Source organism: Sylvia atricapilla, chromosome 3 (assembly GCF_009819655.1).
Source record: "Sylvia atricapilla isolate bSylAtr1 chromosome 3, bSylAtr1.pri, whole genome shotgun sequence".
NCBI classification, from domain to species: Eukaryota; Metazoa; Chordata; class Aves; order Passeriformes; family Sylviidae; genus Sylvia; species Sylvia atricapilla.
The window spans coordinates 68,208,137-68,226,575 of NC_089142.1; the positions used below are offsets into that span (position 1 = coordinate 68,208,137).

The window sequence follows — 18,439 nt, forward strand, 5'->3', positions numbered from 1 at the left end:
AATTTGGCTTCTAAAATATTTTTTCTCTCCAAAGTGACTCTTCTCATTAGATAAAGGCATGTCTAACAGAAAATATTTAGATAGCTATATGGAGTTACTGTTAGGAAATATTAGGTTAGTATCAGCAGCTGGTGATGGAGAAGATTAGAGGATATCAGCATGTGTAGGCAACTAGCAACTCCCTGTATGCCCAAGAAGCTGGTGGCTTTGGGGTGATAAGGCTGGAGTCCATGAGGTGACTCATGAGCTGCCTACATGATGGATTTCGTAAATGAATCTGTCTGTAAGCACACAAGTTATATAGGCCCCAGCTTATTTATTGTGAAATCCTACTGAATCACAAACCCAGACAGTGTGACAAAATCATAGCACTACATTAATTTCTGGCATTATTTTTTAAATTGCTTTTTATTGTGACTGATTGCTATTTCCTACATGACTGTAGCCACGTATATGAGGATGTATGAAGTTATTTTCACTCATGAATACATTGCCATTGTGTGTTGGCTCATTGCAAATAAAACAACTGCAAAACCAGTTATTCCAAGGCATAGAGGATCCATTTATTGGAGATCTATCTGGAAAGAAGATCCTTGAGTGATGTTTTTTGTCAGTTAACAAACATGAGCCTGGATGGATTTCCAATAGCATGGAGTTAAGTAGGAGGCATTTGTAATAGGGATGGGTAGTACAATGATAGTATTTATCTTCTTGTTACTATTTCTCATTTTTCTCCCCTTGATTCATCCTTCTAAATATTCCCTTAACTGCAATTTTCTAGTATGCTACAAAACCCGTAAGTTTCAGTATTTTATACTGTGGATATTAAAAGGCAGCTCATTTACATTGTCAGAAAACTTCTAGCTGTTATAAGCCTAGACACATCTTTATCTAGTCTTTGCAAACTCCTTTGATTGTTGAATCATGACATTTGTACTCTCTGGTTTCACCATTATTTATCTACATGCTTTGTTTCTTAAGTGACTTACAGGGTTTTTTTCCCCCTAGAGGTGTACTCTGAAAATTAGGTTTAGTAAACACACCTTTTAGATACAAATGTAATTTGGTCATTCATTATGAAAGCTTCAAACCTTTAGTGGGTTTGTGTGCTCAGAAATGAACCTCTGAAATATTAAGGGACTGACAAGTATCATAAAAGGAGAACTTGAGTTAAAAAGAGAAACAGTCCTTGTTCCGCACTCAATATTTGATTTACTGCATGAAGTGGAAAGAAAGCTACAGATGAATCAAATTACTATTCTCACTCCATTTAGGGCAATGAAACCAGTTCTGCAAAAATTTCCTGATTCTTTTTTTTTTTTTTTTTTGAATGGCATGAAGTCAGATGCTATTTCCTTTTTCTTCATATAAAACAGAAGATACGGCAAGACTAGAAGGGTCAAGTTTTAAAAAATTATTAATGGACTCTTGCTTACATTATGAAGACCTTTAACATTTGCTGATTTGGTGGAAAAAAAGAATTTCAAGATGGTGGAAGCCTGTTAGCTAAGTGTAATTAAGTGCATGCCAGACGCTCTTCCCCAGGACCCATTCTATTTATTTACTCTGTATTAAGACAAAGGGAGTTGTATTTAATTTCCATCCATAATTTACCCCATATGTAATATAGAATTTTCTTAAAAATCCATTATACATTTCAAAGTGAATATAATTTTTCTAACATTGGATTAAAAATAGGGTGTGCTGAAGACCATGATACCTTCTGGACATGATGTCTGGCTAGAGTTTATCAATGCAATATTTCTCAAAAGTAAGACATTCATTCCATTGTTCTGCAGTGATTTTCATCTGCACCTAGTGGTGGAAAGGGGAAGCATTGCCAAGAGCTGTTAATAGCTTACATTTATATATAACATAATGTATTGTTGTGCACCCATATCAGTGCATGTAGTCATGTACAGTATGCAGTTCTGTAATACTTTCTTGCAACTATTATTCTGGAGGTAATGGAAATTCTACTGTTGAACCCAGGCAAAGTAACAATCCTGTCCTTGCTCAGCAAGAGGTCTTATTGATTTTATTCAAATCACTTACAGGTCATGATACCACTCAGCATGCATCTGCATGATAGGACAAAGCCACAGGTAAGGGAGCATACTGAAAGCACAGAAAACAAGTTATGTCCTCAGGCTCTGTAGATACCAAATCCATTTCTATTCTGGATACCCAGCATTTCACTGTGAAAAGTGCAAATTTCACATATTTTCACTGTGAAATGTATTTTCACTGGTATAACATACTAATACTTTCAATCAACAAATTCCACACCAGCAGTGGAAAAAATACTACCTGTTCTTACAGCGAACTTAAGTCATACACACATGGCACAAGGCTATTGTCTATTGTGGTTAGTCTCTATATGTGTGCTTTTATCTTTTATTTGTTGTATATTTTGATTCTATTTACGGAATGTATTCTTTGTTACTGATGCTCTCATTTGCTTCTTGGCACTATATGCTTTTCTACCTCCAGCTCTTTGGCATCTTTTATTTGCTATCCAATTCTTCAATTGCATTCTTGATTCCCAATCTTTTTGCTGTTATCTTTTCTCACTCTTGTTTCCTCTCCCCTCATGCCTTTTTTTGATGATAATTCTCCTACAGCTTCTTAGACATAATTTAATTTCTGATTCTGTACTCTGAGAAAACAATCTTCTTTGAATTATTACTTTTTCCATTTCTGTTGCTGCACACCTTTAATTTGCTGCAGTTCTTGTGTTGCATTAGAGTTATCTGCTTAACTTTTCACTTCACGTCCAGTTGTCCACTTCTGTTCCCCCTCCTCCCCATTTAATCTGTTCTATCTATTGCCATGGTCCTATTTATTCTGACTTAGTTTGCACTTTCATTACTACTTTATTTCACTACATCTTTCTGTTTGCTTGCTCTGTTTCACAGAGGAATGTGTAAGTGGAACCTGTCCATTAAAACGGCACAGTAGAGGCAAATGAGAATTGACATATTCTGTCTCCCAACTTCCTTCCATTCTGCTGTCCTCTCATCAGAGTTTGAGAAGGTGGAAGATATGAAATTACATTTTAATTGTCAGCATCATGTGCTTCAGACTCATACTTATTGCAGTCTTGATTACTCCTTTAATATGGAAGCAGAACTCTCTAACAGAGAGATTTGAGCTGATAGGTTTTCCTGAAAAATCTAGCCAGACTAAAATTCAGGTTTAGCTACTATGAGAATATGCACACACATAATATGACCCTTATCCAAAGAATTTGCAATTAAAAATGGAAAAAAAAAAAAAAAAAAAAACAAAACCTAAACCCTAAACTAAAAGTTCTGGAGAATAAAATAGATATATAATTGAATTATTTTTGCATTATGTTCTTATCCAGACTTTAGCTAGGGAGCTTTTCTTCATGACTTTTGACTGTGAAAACTTGTTAATAAATTTAATAATTTTCGAGAAGCCCATGTAAATTATACTTCAATGAATGAGTTTTGGATATTAAGCAGGTTGGAATCAAAACGTAACAGTTTCAGAATTCTCCCTCCATGGCAGAGAGTTTATTGTACAGTTTCTACAAAGATGATCAAGCTGAAGCAGAGTGAGTTCATGCAAAACAGTGCTCCAAGAACAGCTGTGGAACAGAAAGGGAAAATTTTCCATTGAAACCAGGGCCACTAATAAATTCTTTATTCACTTGAGCACTAAACTCATGGAGATGGTCAGTGGTGACCACTGGGGATCCTATCTCAGGAAAAAGAAGTGATCTGAAAGCCAGCTCCTGCTCCCTTACATGTCAGAAGTAGTTTTGTCACTCCAGCTGAAAATATGAGGCTTTTCTCTTAGCTCTGAGCCCACATCTCAATACTGCTCATGCACCATGACCCTTCTTGAAAATGTCAGTTGGGGAACTGATATATCTGCTAAAGCTATAATCCTTGCATGCCAACAGCTGCTGAACGCCACCATTTGTGGTAACATGCCAATTATTTTCCAGGTGCCATGACAACAAGTAGAGGAGCAGCCCACTCCTCTGTGAGCTGGCAATCGCTGAAGGCAGGATCCCCATGGCTTCCTCCGGGCTAGCCTGGGAGATCCAAGCAGAATGCAAATGTGTTGAAGCAAACTACACTCTAAGAGGGCAGCAGGGAAAAGGATTATTTTCTGTAACTTACACATCCAAAGCTTTACTTTTGCATAGCGTTCTTTGCTGATTTAGGCATAAATTGGTGCTATGGCTTGTGTAATATTCTACTGTGTTTACCTTTTGCTGTGAGAACACAACATACTCCATCATGTCTTACTTTGTAGCACGTTTTCATTTCCACAGCTTTATCAATCAAATTCCCTACAAAATTATTTTATATTCCAGGAAGAGTGCCTGCTTAGGACTTTATTTGTGCATCAAGAATGCATTGGAGTATGAGCTAAAGCTGTTTTAATTAGCTAACTAAAACTGATTTATTGTATTTTGGCTTGGTTTTAATCTCTGGTTCTCCTCATACCAACAGATGTAGTCAAAACATTTTTCAGAAATACAGATTTGCTATAACCAGGAGCTGTTTATTTGCCTCTCCTGATGTGTCTACCACTGGCTGCAGAATCTCCCCATGCTGGCTCTGGTTTGAACTTGAGAATTGTTCAAAACTAAAACCAAAAAAAGATCACGACTTCTAGGAAGGCTGGAAAGGGTAAATCCAGTGCAAAATCGTGCACCAAATCAAATGTATGAGTCTTTCACTTCGTGAGACGTAATGTAAGCTTTGATTCTGAAGTACAAAAAATAACAAAATGTATGTGTTTAATAATTTTTGGAGAGAATGACAGGTATGGTATGCAGGCAGGCTGGTTCACAAGTTCCATGAACTCTGGATTTATTATGCACTCTGCCTTCAACTGAGACAAAGTGAAACTTGAAAAGATGTTTGAAACAGCTCACTTATCAACAAGCTGTTTTACAGGAGAGAGGCTAATTTTGTAGGATGAAAATCTTTTGCTAGTGTAATAAAATGTTTCGGGCCAGAACTCGGAAAACTAATTTTTCAGTTCAGCAATGGAACTGAGGGAAATAAAAGTTAGTACCAGGCTGAGAATCATTGTTTTGTCCTACTCTCCATTAACATGTGCAATGTGCAGGATACATCCTCTTTCTTTCTCCTTTATAAGGCTAAATGGTTTTAATATAGTTCCCATTGTTTTGTAGCCAAAATATCAATGCACAATAGTAGTATATACTTAATGAAGGATTACCAAATATTACAAGAAGTTTAAGTTTAATCTTTTTAGGAGACCCAGTGTAGATTGGAATCTTTGAACTCTGATATGTTTTCCTCTGACCTTTAATAAATATAATTTTCTGCTGCTTAGTGATTTTTTTATTCTTTAAGTGGTGGTTTATTACCAGTTAAATAGGTACCTGCTGCATACTTGACATCACTTGTTTGCTGTTTTTGGTCACACATCAAGGAAGCATCCTCCCAGGCTGGAATGTTGTGTTGGGAGAACATGGATGTAAACATGTGAAAATTCTCAAACCTTCTAAGTACAGTAGCACTGGTGAAGCCAGCACAGAATTAATAAACAGAAACAAAACCAGTGAAGGTAATAAAGGTACAAGAACCATAAACATCCAACTGTTGATTTAGTTTCCTTATGTCTGAATACAAGTGATTGTCAAATGTGGATTATGGTTTGTATTTTTTGATTGGCTTTTTCCCTTTTTCTTCCTCTACCTTTATTATATATGGTGAATGGAAACTCTAATAAACCAAAATTTTTATGGGTAAGTTTATCTTGCTGGAATTTTTCACATTTGAAATGGAAGAAGAGTCTTGTGGTTCATTGGGCAACCTGCTGTGCATTCAGACATCCCCTGGTAGCACTTGGTATATGCCACATATTGACCAGGGAGGGACACCTACTTTCAGATATGTCTTCTGGTAATTTAAAAATAGTGCAAAATCTCTTTTGTTTCCATATTTACCCCAAACCCTTTCCAGTATAGTCCCTATTTAACTTGGGAATGCAAATAGCCATGGAGGGTTTTGGAGGCAGACACGACAGCAAAATGGTGTAATTTAGGGCATTTCAGCTAGAGTACTCAGCCCTGGATAAAAGCACCTTTTAAATCGTTCAGGCAATAGTTCAATTCAGTTTGCATGATCAAGAGTCCCTGAGCAAGCTGAAAATTGCAGCCTGCAAGGCGTATGTTTGAGAAAATGCCCCATCTGTTGTTTAGTACATCATGATTTCAGTGCTCTGAGGTCTTTTCAAAAAGAGCAAGGGGACTTGCTAAGGCTTTTCTCAGCTTGCATGTTTGATCAAACTTTGAATTCTAGAAATTTTAATTTGCTCAATAGAAAAAGCTGAAAACTTGATTTTGGACCTTGCTGAATCTGTAATATTTATTCCTTCAAGAGATGAGTTTGCAACACATCCACCTTCCCACATATACTTTTGCATCCCAACCTTTGTTACCTTTCTATGCTCAGAAGGTATTCCATAAGGATCATTTACACATCTATTACTCATTATTTTTATGCTATCAGTCTATGCAGGAGAAACACAGCACATTGAAGCTCTACCTCAATATGGGAAAAACAAAAGATTCTAAAGAAATATTTAAAAGTACTCTAACATACTGATGCACATTCAGTGATACAGCTACCAGTGATTTTGGTTTCTGAAAACCAAAAATGGTGCACTGTCCCTCATCTTAAAAGAAAAATCTGTATAAAAATTGTTATGTTTTAATTGTGAAAGCTGTGAATAATTTTTAATTTTCATATTGCTTATAGTCCTAACTTTTCTACAGTCTTCATTTCTTTTTCAAATCCCTATTTTTTAGCTGCAAGTCTTTCCATTTGAAATCTAGAGAATCAAAATCAAAACACAATATTAAGCACATGGTTCTAAAGTTGTGGTCATGATTTGAATGGAAATGCAAATATCTAAAAATGTGAAATCTGAATGTCTTAGAATGCCTTCCATTTTGGTTTTTTTTTTTTCTTTTTTTTTTTTTCTTTTTGGTTGTTTTTGTTTTTGGGGGGGGTGGGGGGGTTGGGTTATTGTTTGTTTGGTGAGTTTTTTTTGGTCTTTTTTTAAGTTCAAGGAAAGAAATAAATTCTGGTTGGATGTCTAATTTATTTTGCCATAACCCTTCTTCTTTGTTCATTGCTACATACACAGCACTGATCTAATTACTAATTTTTTTCCCACTGGGGAAGAAACTCTGTTTCATTGCAGGAGTTGCTGGAGGCAGGTGATAAGGTAATAGCTCAGGTGAAAGGCAGCATTTGGTAAGTGCAGCATGGACTGCTGCAGCTCACAGCAGATCTGGCAAGGTGAGGTTTATTGCAGCACCCTTTGGCCTTTGCCCAAAGGCTTGTTCTGAGGTTTTGAAAGCCATGCAGTGTCTAACCAGCAGTGGATTTCCTAGTGTCTGCATTAAGACGTAATATGATTTTTGAGAATTTCAAGTTCTAAGTTTTGTTAAAAAGAGATTTGGCATATGTGCATTAACCAGAGCAAAGAGTTGAACTTTGATTTCCCTTGTTGCTGATAAGTGATGTAACTGCTAGACAACAGTAAATCACACTTTCTTCATGTTGACCAACAAATATTTAGTTTATTGACATAAAGTAAATCATCCTCAATAAAAGAAACTAAGAGAGAGATAAAACTTCTACCAAAATAATCCTGAGTGCATCCATCTAATTAAAGGAATGAATAATTTCATAGCAGATGAGATGAAGTTTCTAGGGCTCCTTGAGCCACCTTTTCTCAGACTTAACAACACCACCTCTCTCACCCACTACTGCTAAGGCTTCTGCTTCAGACCCTTCTCCCTTCACCTGACTTGTTTCCCTTCTTTTGACTCTTGTTTGGCATGTGTGACATAAAAGGCAGGCATGCTTGCAGAAATTTTTGTATTATTTAGTTGAATAGTTTTCTGCCAGGCTATAGCTGATCAGGTCAAATTGGAAAATAGGTGTAGTGACTGATTCTGCCATTTGTATTTTACCAGAGCTTATACTTGGTAATATTTGATATCACTTTTTAAATTGATTTTCTTCATAAAAAGGTGGACTTTTCTGCAGAACTATTTATTAGCTTTGCCACATCAGAAAACTCTGCTCTATGTTTTAAAATCGAGAGTTTTGTAGTATGTTGTACTGAACATTCATAATATGTCCATAGTTTAAGTTAGTATCATGAAAAATATGGTAAATGTTGTAATAATTATTTTTTTTTCTGATCACAAGAATTATCACTAGGCATCTTGAAAATTCCTTGGATATAAGGAATCCTTCATCACACAGAAGTGAGGCAGTCATTTCTGAAGTGGAGAACCAGACAGTTTAGAGATACTTGCAGAAATGCAGAAACTCCACAAAGGCACAGTAACAAATCCTCCACTTACAGAAAATACCACACTATTTTCACACAGTAATTGAGGGAGATTTATTTTTTAGGATGGCACATGGAAATCCACAAACAACACAGTACATACTGCTCAATTATTCCATGAAGTAGGAAAAACTCACTGTACATTCAAGCAGCTAAAAAGAAAAAAAAAAAAAAAAAAAAAGAAAAAAAAAAAAAAAGAAAAAAAAACCCCACCAAACCAAATCTGATATTTAGACTTCATTAGCTCATGTCACTAGCTGAAATTTTAACCATTACTTCTGAATAACAAAGAAAGGAAAAAGTATAATTTGGGTGGGGTTTTTTGTGAAGGGAATTATGATAGGGAAAAAAGGTAAAAATGGATTACCTGTGAAAAGTGCCTTCTCTCATGTTTCCTTCATCCAAATTAGGCTCTGCAAAAGCCATGACAGGGTCAGGGAACAGATGCCAAATGAGGCACATAGGTCCTGATGCTTCCTTAACCATCGTTCAGAGTTAGATATAAGGGGTAGGAAAAAAGAAAGGAAATAAAGTAGAAAAAAAGTCACCATATGGCATGTAGATTTACAAAGTTGGTGTGGTGCAATTAAGCAGTTTCCAGATGTGATTATCTTCATTTAATTTCATATGCAATAGAGTCTTTCTCTAATGACTGGTTGGTGCATTATGTTTTCATTGTTCTGTACGTTAATCTTAGAAGTCGTTGTTATTGATAACATCAACAGATATGTTGGTATTATGAGAGTTAATGTCTATAAAGTCTTTTCAGCCATCCAGCTGGTTTTGAATCTCAGTTCATCAGATGTTGAACGTTATTAAACAGTGCAAGATTGTTCCACCTTAAAGTCCAACGCTCTTCTTCATGCATATGACAAAATAGATAATTTTATTCTTGTTTCTTGTTAAGCACAATAAAAATTCTCTTTTATATCCAGCAGACTATTTTTGTAATGGTCTCTTCTGATGATGGCAGTTTTCACAATGGAATAAATCAGTGGGTGGGATCCAGCTCATCTCATATTGTTCCAGATTTGCTGTCATGGTCCATTGCTGGATAATTTATTTTTGATTTTGCAGTTCAAAGATTATGGTTGGTAGATCCCTAGAGCTGCTGCATATTCAAGACTCTTATTCTAATTCAAATACAAATTCTATTCAAATAGAACTCCTGATGCATCCTAGTGCTATCTAGGAACAAAGACCTATGGACCTCAGATTTCTGAAACCTTGGTGAAAAGTAAGCAGACCAGCAATATCCCATCTTCCCCAGTAAACGGAAAGGTGGGGTGCTTCTAGCACAAGAAACTGACGTTTATTTTTCCACTCATTTTCAGATAAAGATCTATATCACCAAGATCTCACGTTCCAGTTAGAAACTCAAAGCTAATACAATTTTAGTAATGAGCTTCCTACGCACAAAGTTAATGAGACATTAAGCTCCCTACCTTCTTAGCAAACACTACAAATACCTGCCACCAAATAAATATTTATTCAAGTTTTTAAGTGAATATTTATTCCAGTTATTGAAATAAATTTCTTAGTTAACTAGGATGATCTCATCTCAAACACTTCACTATGTATCAAACATTGCTAAAAATTTGCAATGTGAATTACAAAAACTCTTTTCCAGGATTTTGAAGGAGGAAGCCAAAAGATACAATTTAGCTGGAGTCAACCTGCTAAATGATGGCCAATGACAACATTCTCGCCTCCCTTCAGCAAGGTCTTTCTGAACTAACTTTACCCTGACATGGCACAAAAAAACCCAAAACAAAACAAAGCAAAAACCAAAAACCAAAAAACAAACAAACAAATAAAAAGTCCTCAGGTTTCAGCTGAATAAAAGCCTTCTAGCAGATTAACTCTATTTTTCAAGCTGGGCTTTTGAGCTAGGGCACCTCTGCATAAATCACACAGAATGATTTAAAGACTTTTCATATGTAGGTCGAGGGGCAGATTTTGCCAGTCTCTATGTAGACACAGCCAGACCTATAGAAGAGGATAAATTTTGCACTGGGGTTTATTGCATCCCCTCTTGGCAGCAAAAAAAAGGCAGTAGAATTTAGACTTGTTTTTAAAATATAGCAAATCAGTTTGGAGGGAGTTGGGAATCTTGGAAGCAGTATTTTGCAGTAAGATCCAATATACTGCAGAAAGAATCTAGTGTGTTTTAGCTCTTACCCTTTACAGGGCTTCTGCAAGTTCACTTCTTTCAAGCCCAACAAAAAAATTAGCTTTTGTAGCTCTAACGTGACTTCAGGACTCTTGTGTTTCCAAAGTTATGCCTTGTAGAATGAATTTGCCCTCATGGTTTTAGTAGGCAATAATTGTTTCCTCAAGTAATTCTTTATCTGTAAACATCTGTATGAGGAATAAGCTGACATCAATAATTTAATCTCTCACATACTTTCAAGTAGTCTGTAGAGTCTAGTTACACAGTAGACCATGAAATTAAGTTACCACTAGACACAAAGGAAAACTGTCTGCACCATTATTACAGGAAAAAGGGAGCTATCACAGCACCTTTTTGCCTCTCTGCACCTGAACTTCATCACAATATAGAGAGGCTGTTTTCTTGCATCTGTGAGTGGCTGCAACTAATGCAATACCTGCATATTATAGGTGCCTATAAATCAGATTCATAGGACTGAATATAACACCTATAGTAATAAAAATCACATGTTGTCACAGCCTGAGATGAGAATATCAATTACTATAAAGATGGTTTAAAATGCTTTTTAAGGCATTTTATACATGTATTAGTGTATTGAAGAGGAGGAAGAAACGATTATACAAAGTGGTTTATGCATAAATGCATTTTATCAACCTGTAACAAATGATGAAAAAAAAAAAAAAAAAAGCTTTGCCTTACAGCTTTTTATTCTGTGGCATTCTGCAACTTTGCAACAGTTAAAGAACTACTAGTAGTAAGTAGGAGAAGTATGGAAAAATAAAAGAAAAAGCAAAGAACAAACCTGCAGTACTACAGTACACAGCAGAAAACATCAGATGAGAAAGAGAAGATTAAAAAGATAAAAAGCAGAACAAAAAAAAGAAAGGACTATTTTTCTTTAATTGATTTTTTTTCAAACCCAAACAAAGTGTGTGTAAAAAATCTTCCTACCATAAATCTTGCATAGAAAATGTGAATATCCTCTCTAGGAATTAATCACTTTTTTCATTATCCAGTATCTCAAGAATTATTTTACCTAGATAACCTCATATGATTCCAAACTCAGTATGACTCTTTGTAAGCTTTAGTTGTGGCATCAACATAAGTCTGCAGGAAGCACACTAGGATCATTTCCCAATAAAGTACTGAAACAGATTTAGTAACATTGTCAACTTGTGGAAATTAATTTTCATTGTCTACCAATCAAAGACAGTTTTTTAAGCAAACATGTCTACTTATGAGGTTTTGGGTGGGGTGTTTTTTGCTTGATTTTTGTTTGTTGTTTGGGGGTTTTTTTGTTTGTTTGATTGGTTTTTTGTTTGTTTGGTTTTTCATTTGTTTTGTATTGTGGGGTGTTTTGATTTTTGTTTGTTTTGTTTGGGTTTGTCGGTTTGTTTTTTTTTTGTTGTTGTTTTTTTGTTTTGTTTGTCTGTTTGCTTGTTGTTTTGTTTTGGGTTTTTTTTTTTTTTTTGTGGCCACAGAATTAAATGGTATTCTAAAAGAAAGCTTTAGAATGAGAATATGTATCTTGGACCTTGCTGAAAGGGCTTAAGAAAATTGAACTACAGAAGATAAAAATACACAGGTAGATGAAAACTGGTTCCTAGCAAGGAAACGAGCAAGTGGCTGTCCTTTAATGCTCTTTTCAGGCCTTTCTGTCTTCTCCTGACAGATAAGTGTAAATCTGTTCATACATACACTGATAAAGACAGAAAGAGGCTGCTTTTATACAGGAGTAGGAAAACCTTGTCAAATTTACATAACTGAAGACAATCAAAGTTTGTATATTTTGAAGTGCAGTGAAAGGTAATGAATGTTTGCATTTTTGTTTGCCTTTAATTGCATATCATTATCAATAAAGCTGGTAACACTTTTATCCTCATTTTTAAAATATGTGTTCAAGCTGAATAAAAACGTAAAATGCTGAAAGAGAATGTAAAATGCTGAAATCAGTTATCAGGGCAGGAGAGGAGAGCAGTTCTTCCTGGGCAGTGGATTTGTGTAACTGCATCAGGCACATGGTCTAGGGAGTCTGGGTCCACATACTCACCATATTCCTTTTGACTCTCCTACAGACTTGTGACTGAAGCAATAGGCAAATACTTGGTCGTGTACCCAGAAAATTCCATAGTCTTGAAGGCCTCTCTTAGTGAACTTGTTTGTAATTTCCATAGGTAGGTGATAAATAGGAGATAAACTATTAAAACTAGTTTTTCACATCAAACAGCGATGATCTTTGCCCAGCTTCAGACATTATGTTTATTTTCTGTGACAATCTGACTGAGGCTGGGAAGAGCTGCTTGCCTGCCAGCCTGGCCCATCCCCTGGGATGTGGGGAGATAAACTCTGCTCACAGAAACCTGTGATCAAGCACTTCACTACTGCTGGATGGATTTGAAATGTGCAGCTGTGCAGCAAGAGCTGTGCTCACCTCTGCCTGATCCAGGGGTATGTTCAGAACCAGTATTGATTTGCTGATTTAATTAGGTGAGACTTGGGCATTTATCATGTTGCATTTCATTGAACTTTAATTTTCACAGGAGCCTTGCTCATGAAGCTTAGAACAACTTTTTTTATTGGGACCATGCACTTTGCAATGACAAAGTTTAAAATTTTTCCTATGCCAGCACAAGTAAAATTTCTTCACCTGCAACCGAGTCTATGTGTTTGTTTCCAGATAAGAAAAAGAAAGTAATAAACCAATTAGTTATTGCCAATGATTTCTATGGTAATAAAATGCATAACAATTGTAAAAGTTTTGCTTCACTTGAACTTTATTGAATCTCACTTATCTTTTCAAAAGAACAGTCTGATTCTTGGATTCAAACTGTTCTTTAACACAGACTTCTTAATATCCTGCTGTTTTGAAACTATACTTGATCAGCAACATTATTGATTTGTAGATCCACGTAACTGAAAATAAATCTGAATATAAATCTGAGTCCTCAACAACCTAAAATGGTGAAAAAAACCAAGTTCCTAAATCAGTTTTTCCATAGAGTTCAATAAAGAGCTGTGGAAAACCCCAAATCTCCATGTTTATCAGTTTCGTTAATTAACATGAGAAGATGCTGAGGATAAATGGTTTTAAAAAGTTTAAGTAAAAACAATGCATTAGAAAATTGTGTTGAGAACCTATAACAAAACCCTCCTATTTTTAACAATCATATTCTTCTCTGTAGGCAACTCTATTGTGTGTTATATAAATTTAGAGCAGAGGAAAATTAATTTTCTTGGGTTGTCTTCCTAAACTTCAAAGAGAATAGAAAAGGTGTGAGATGGTAAATGATCCTGTCTTATTAATCTTAGTGGAAAGTTCTTTTTTAATACAATTTTTTAGTTTTAATATAGATGGGACTAAAGGGAGAAGTGGAATGAGTAAGAAATTTGACTTAGATAAGGAAGAGTAGAATTTTTTTCCCCCTATATTTATAATCTCCTGTCTCTGCAGTCACTTAGGCTCTTTGTTTTGTTACATTTTTCCCAGCTGAAAAAACTTTCACACCATCTACAATGATCTTTTCTAGCATTGTCTGTCTGGTTTTGTCCTAAAAAGTGACCAAAGACAGAAACTTTTTTTTTTTCTGAGCAGCTTGGAAACTCTCAGGTGCATATCAGCTCCCACAGTGAAGTAAACTTGACCCTTACATCTTATGAGGCACTAAGGGGGCTCACCAATACACGTATAACAACCATGGCTACAGATACACACCTTCCATTTTTCAGCATGGAGTGAGATACTTAAAGTGAATTATGATTTCATCCGAGATCTACTTGCTTTTTATCTATGAAGATTATATCGTTGCTTTGTGCTGACTAGGATTAAAAACAGAAGTTGCATGAAGACTAATCAGTGTAACAGATCTCCTCTCCTCTCCTTCCTCTCCTCCTCCCCCCTCTCCTCTCCTCTCCCTCTCCTCTCCTCTCCTCTCCTCTCCTCTCCTCTCCGATCTCCTCTCCTCTCCTCTCCTCTCCTCTCCTCTCCTCTCCTCCTCCTCTCCTCTCCTCTCCTCATCCTCTCCTCTCCTCTCCTCTCCTCTCCTCTCCTCTCCTCTCCGTCGCCTCTCCTCCTCCTCTCCTCTCCTCTCTCCTCTCCTCCATCCTCCCTCCTCTCCTCTCCTCTCCTCATCCCTCCTCTCCTCTCCTCTCCTCTCTCTCCTCTCCTCTCCTCTCCTCTCCTCCTCTCTCCCTGTTTTCTTTATATTCTTCTCCTGTTACTATTGATGCTTGGTCTAGGGAGAGAACCCAAGGAGCAGAAAAGGTATGTCTGGAAAATGGTTGAAACCTAAAGGTCAAGTGGTATCAAGATGAACAGAAAAAAAAAAAAAAAAAAAAAAAAAAAAAAAAAAAAAAAAAAAAAAAAAAAAAAAAAAAAAAAAAAAAAACACAGGAGTAGAATTAAAAATTATGAAGGAGAATATAAAGTTCAGGAAGCTGAGGAGTAAACAAGCAGAAGGAATGACTGAATGACTGAAGGATAACACTAAACACATACTTAAGTTCAGCTTTTTTTTCTGCAAACTGGTGGTTGAAATGAAGAGAAAGGATGGTAGAATGGGAACAAGACAATAAATCCAAGCTGATTCACAGCTGGGATGGAGGAAGAAATCGAAGGCTAAGTCTGTGCTACAGGGGAAAAGCAAACACGAGGTGCACCATATGTTCAAGATGTCCGCTTCCGTTGTAACACCTGTATATCCTGTCCTGCTATCAAGCAAATAAATAAATTTTGTTCAGATAAGCCATACTCAGTCCTGCCAGTTCTTTGTCCTGAAGAGGTGGTCATATATCTATTGTTGCTTCAGCTCCAACTTCCTAATTTATAAATTGGTTGAATAAAATTTGTTTAAAATATAAGCAAAGAAGAAAGGAAGTAACAAAATGTTGACATTTCATGGCAGCCTGCTGCTTGGCTACTCCAGAACAACAAGCCATCCATGCATAGCAGAAGGAACCAAGGCCCTAGCTGTCCCAGTTGCAAGACCCGTACAGTGTTTTTCTGTTAAATACTTTCTATATGGCTCTTTGATAAAAAAAAAAAAAAAAAAATCCACACCAAAAACACACCAAAACAAGAAAAGGTGTGTATTGACACCCAAACAGTCTTGTGATTTAGCATTAAAGGTGCTGATTCAACACAAAGCACACACAGTGTTTTAAGCAAAATGAGGCATTAGGTAATTCTGCTTTGTGTCATTCTACTTGCCTTGTGCGTGATGCACACTGGAGCCTGGGCAGCAGCCTGAGACAGAAAGCATACATGTTGCAGGTTGCTGTTTCATACAGAGCTCTCATCATCCAGTGCCTAGCAGCAATTTGGATATCATAAAGCATACAAAATATGGGGTGGTCACATAACTCTCCCTTGCCTGCTGTCAGGCATAAAATCAAGTGTGATACAACAGAGTTCTCACTGTCACTGCTTAAGAGTACTGATAAGAAAACTAATTAACTGGTCTGCCCTCAAAAACAGCACATATTTGTTTGGGTTAGAAATTTTAGTTGTTCTAGCCTGTACCCATTGGATGTGGTAAGACATTTTAGAAAAATGTGTTTCTTCACTGTCTTGCCAATAACAGCTCTGTTAGATTCAAATGGCAACTTAAAAAAAAAACCAAAACAAAACAACCCTGTTATCTTCTGTCATTCAGCAGTATCCCCTCCTGTTTGTTTATGCACATCTTATTTCAGTACCTCTTATCCAAATGGAAAACATGCAGTTTCTTCACCCACATCCCGGGTAAGATCACCTTTTCACATTTTAGCCACTTTAAATAGATTGCAGTTGGTTTCAAGATTTTAAGGATCTTTTCTAACTTACATGATTTTGTGATTCTCACAGGCATCAAGGCAGTAATTCCCAGTGATATGACATACTGGGGTTTTTGCAACACTTTATATCATACATCTTACTTAAATAGCTAATTATGACCTAAAACTCTATTTTTATGGCTTAGGTGTTTGAGTCTTTGTAAAACTGCTTTGTCTTTATGATAATTTCTTTCAGCAGTTTTCACAAAAGTGACCACAAGCCCTCACAAACCCAGCAGCTGATAAAGCAATGAGGTAGCCAACCCTAACAGGCAGGTTTCTTTTCCTCTGAGGGCTTGTCCGAAGCAGAAAATACCTGTGGTTTTAATATCAATTTGATGAAAAGTGCAAGTCAAGTAGACTTGGTTCATCAAAATTTTTATACCTTTTTGATATATTTATCAGACACCTTAGCAAGCTACAGGAGGGAAAGCGCCAGTTACACCTGTGGTCGCCTGCTGCCTGTGTGTCTTCCTGACTCTCTGTCATGCTCTTTTTCTACACAGCAAATTTACTGGCAATTAAGAGCTACATGGAGTTCATTAATGAGTAACAGATCTGGATTTATGATCTTTCAGGGGAAAACTTCAATTTCCTCCCAGCTTCCTCTGTCACACAACATATTGACATTAGAGGCAAGAGAAAGAGAAAACAGTGTTTTTATACATATTTCTTATCATACTTGTGTAAACTACGTGAAGGTGAATGTGCTCTAGTTTTCACAGTAACAAAAAGTAGTTGCAGCAAAGTTTGGTTTACTTGCAGCTGGGCGAGAGCCTGTTTTATCAGGAGCAATGACTAAAATCAATTCTTTCACCTAATGAAATGCTATAAGAAATATAAATGCATTCTCAGAAAAAGTAGCATTTACAGATGAGCTTAACTCTAGCAAATATGACAATGCATTAGGAATTACCATTTCTGTCCAATTCTTCTATTCTGCTCTTATTTTCTCCTGCTTCTATTTCTGCTCCTGGCCTATGCAGGCTCTGTGATGCTCAAGGAAAACAGAGACTGAAGAACCTGTGCAGTTGTAGATGACTTTGCACCAAAAAGCTGCTGGTGGTCTGTGCTTGCTCAACTGTCATAGAAAACAGTGCTGGCTGATGAAGGGATTGCTGTGATTTTGTATCTTCAAGCACAAACAAGGAGTAGGAAGAAAAATAACACCTCTTTGAGACTAGCCCGTGCTCTTGCTTAAGGACATTTACTTCTACTCTGCCTCTTGTAGGAGGCCAGAAGCTAGCATAGCTCAGATCAGATGTGTGTGGGTCAGTATTAATGACAACCAGAAAGCTGGTATGCCCATCAGATATTTTAGGACTGCCCTGAGGTTTTTAACCTGAACACGACCCTTTACATAAACCTCTTGCACAGACTCTCAACAACAAAAATTACCAGAATATACATTTCACACAATTTTCAGTGTTTTGAATGTCAAATTGCACTTGAAAAATATTTTTTTACTTAATAATGCAGTAGCCTAGAATCTTCAACAGTTAGGAAAGTACTTGAATACAGTTTTCTTCTAAGTTATTTCATTTTTTGACTTTACTCTCAGTAAAGCCATTTAAGCTTTGAGCTATTGTCCATTCACATTCTAATTGCAAAGATCCATTTAGTCAGAGCAGTTGCTGCTGAGCTCCATTTGAAATGAAAGAACAGTCGTCCTGCAAGGAACAGCAACACATATTTCACTTTATTAGTAGCTCTTCAAAGTCTCTGTCTTTTGAGACAATTACCCAAATAAAGGGATGAAAGACTTAGACTCAGGCTTGACTAAATTGACATAATTTTGGCAATTGTGGTCACATATTTACAGCCACATATGATAATGTGCAGAAAAAAAAGGAAATTGGTAAAAAATTTGTGGGATGTATCATTTAAGGGTATGACACTGTATAATTTATGTAATGGTGAGATATGTTAATGGTGCGACAAAAAAGAAAAGGTCACCTCGGAAGTGTGAAGAGAGTAAACTTTACTACATCATTAGCATTTATCCCTTACTATACACTGAGATACATACAAAATGGCTTTCCTGTAGCTCTACCAAGTTAAGCA

At 36.4% G+C, this 18,439-nt stretch overlaps 2 long non-coding RNA genes across 2 annotated transcripts in view; one reads left to right on the forward strand and one right to left on the reverse strand.

Moving 5' to 3' along the window:
- LOC136359231 (uncharacterized) overlaps positions 1–14,949 on the reverse strand; it is a 195,394-nt gene extending 180,445 nt beyond the window's left edge. Inside the window, exon 1 of the long non-coding RNA XR_010743242.1 lies at positions 14,878–14,949. This is a non-coding gene — a long non-coding RNA (uncharacterized lncRNA). The remainder of the gene's footprint in view (positions 1–14,877) is intronic.
- The window catches only part of LOC136359232 (uncharacterized), a 92,286-nt gene extending 77,298 nt beyond the window's left edge, over positions 1–14,988 (forward strand). The window contains exon 2 of the long non-coding RNA XR_010743243.1: positions 14,880–14,988. This is a non-coding gene — a long non-coding RNA (uncharacterized lncRNA). The remainder of the gene's footprint in view (positions 1–14,879) is intronic.
- The last annotated feature ends 3,451 nt before the right edge of the window (positions 14,989–18,439 follow it).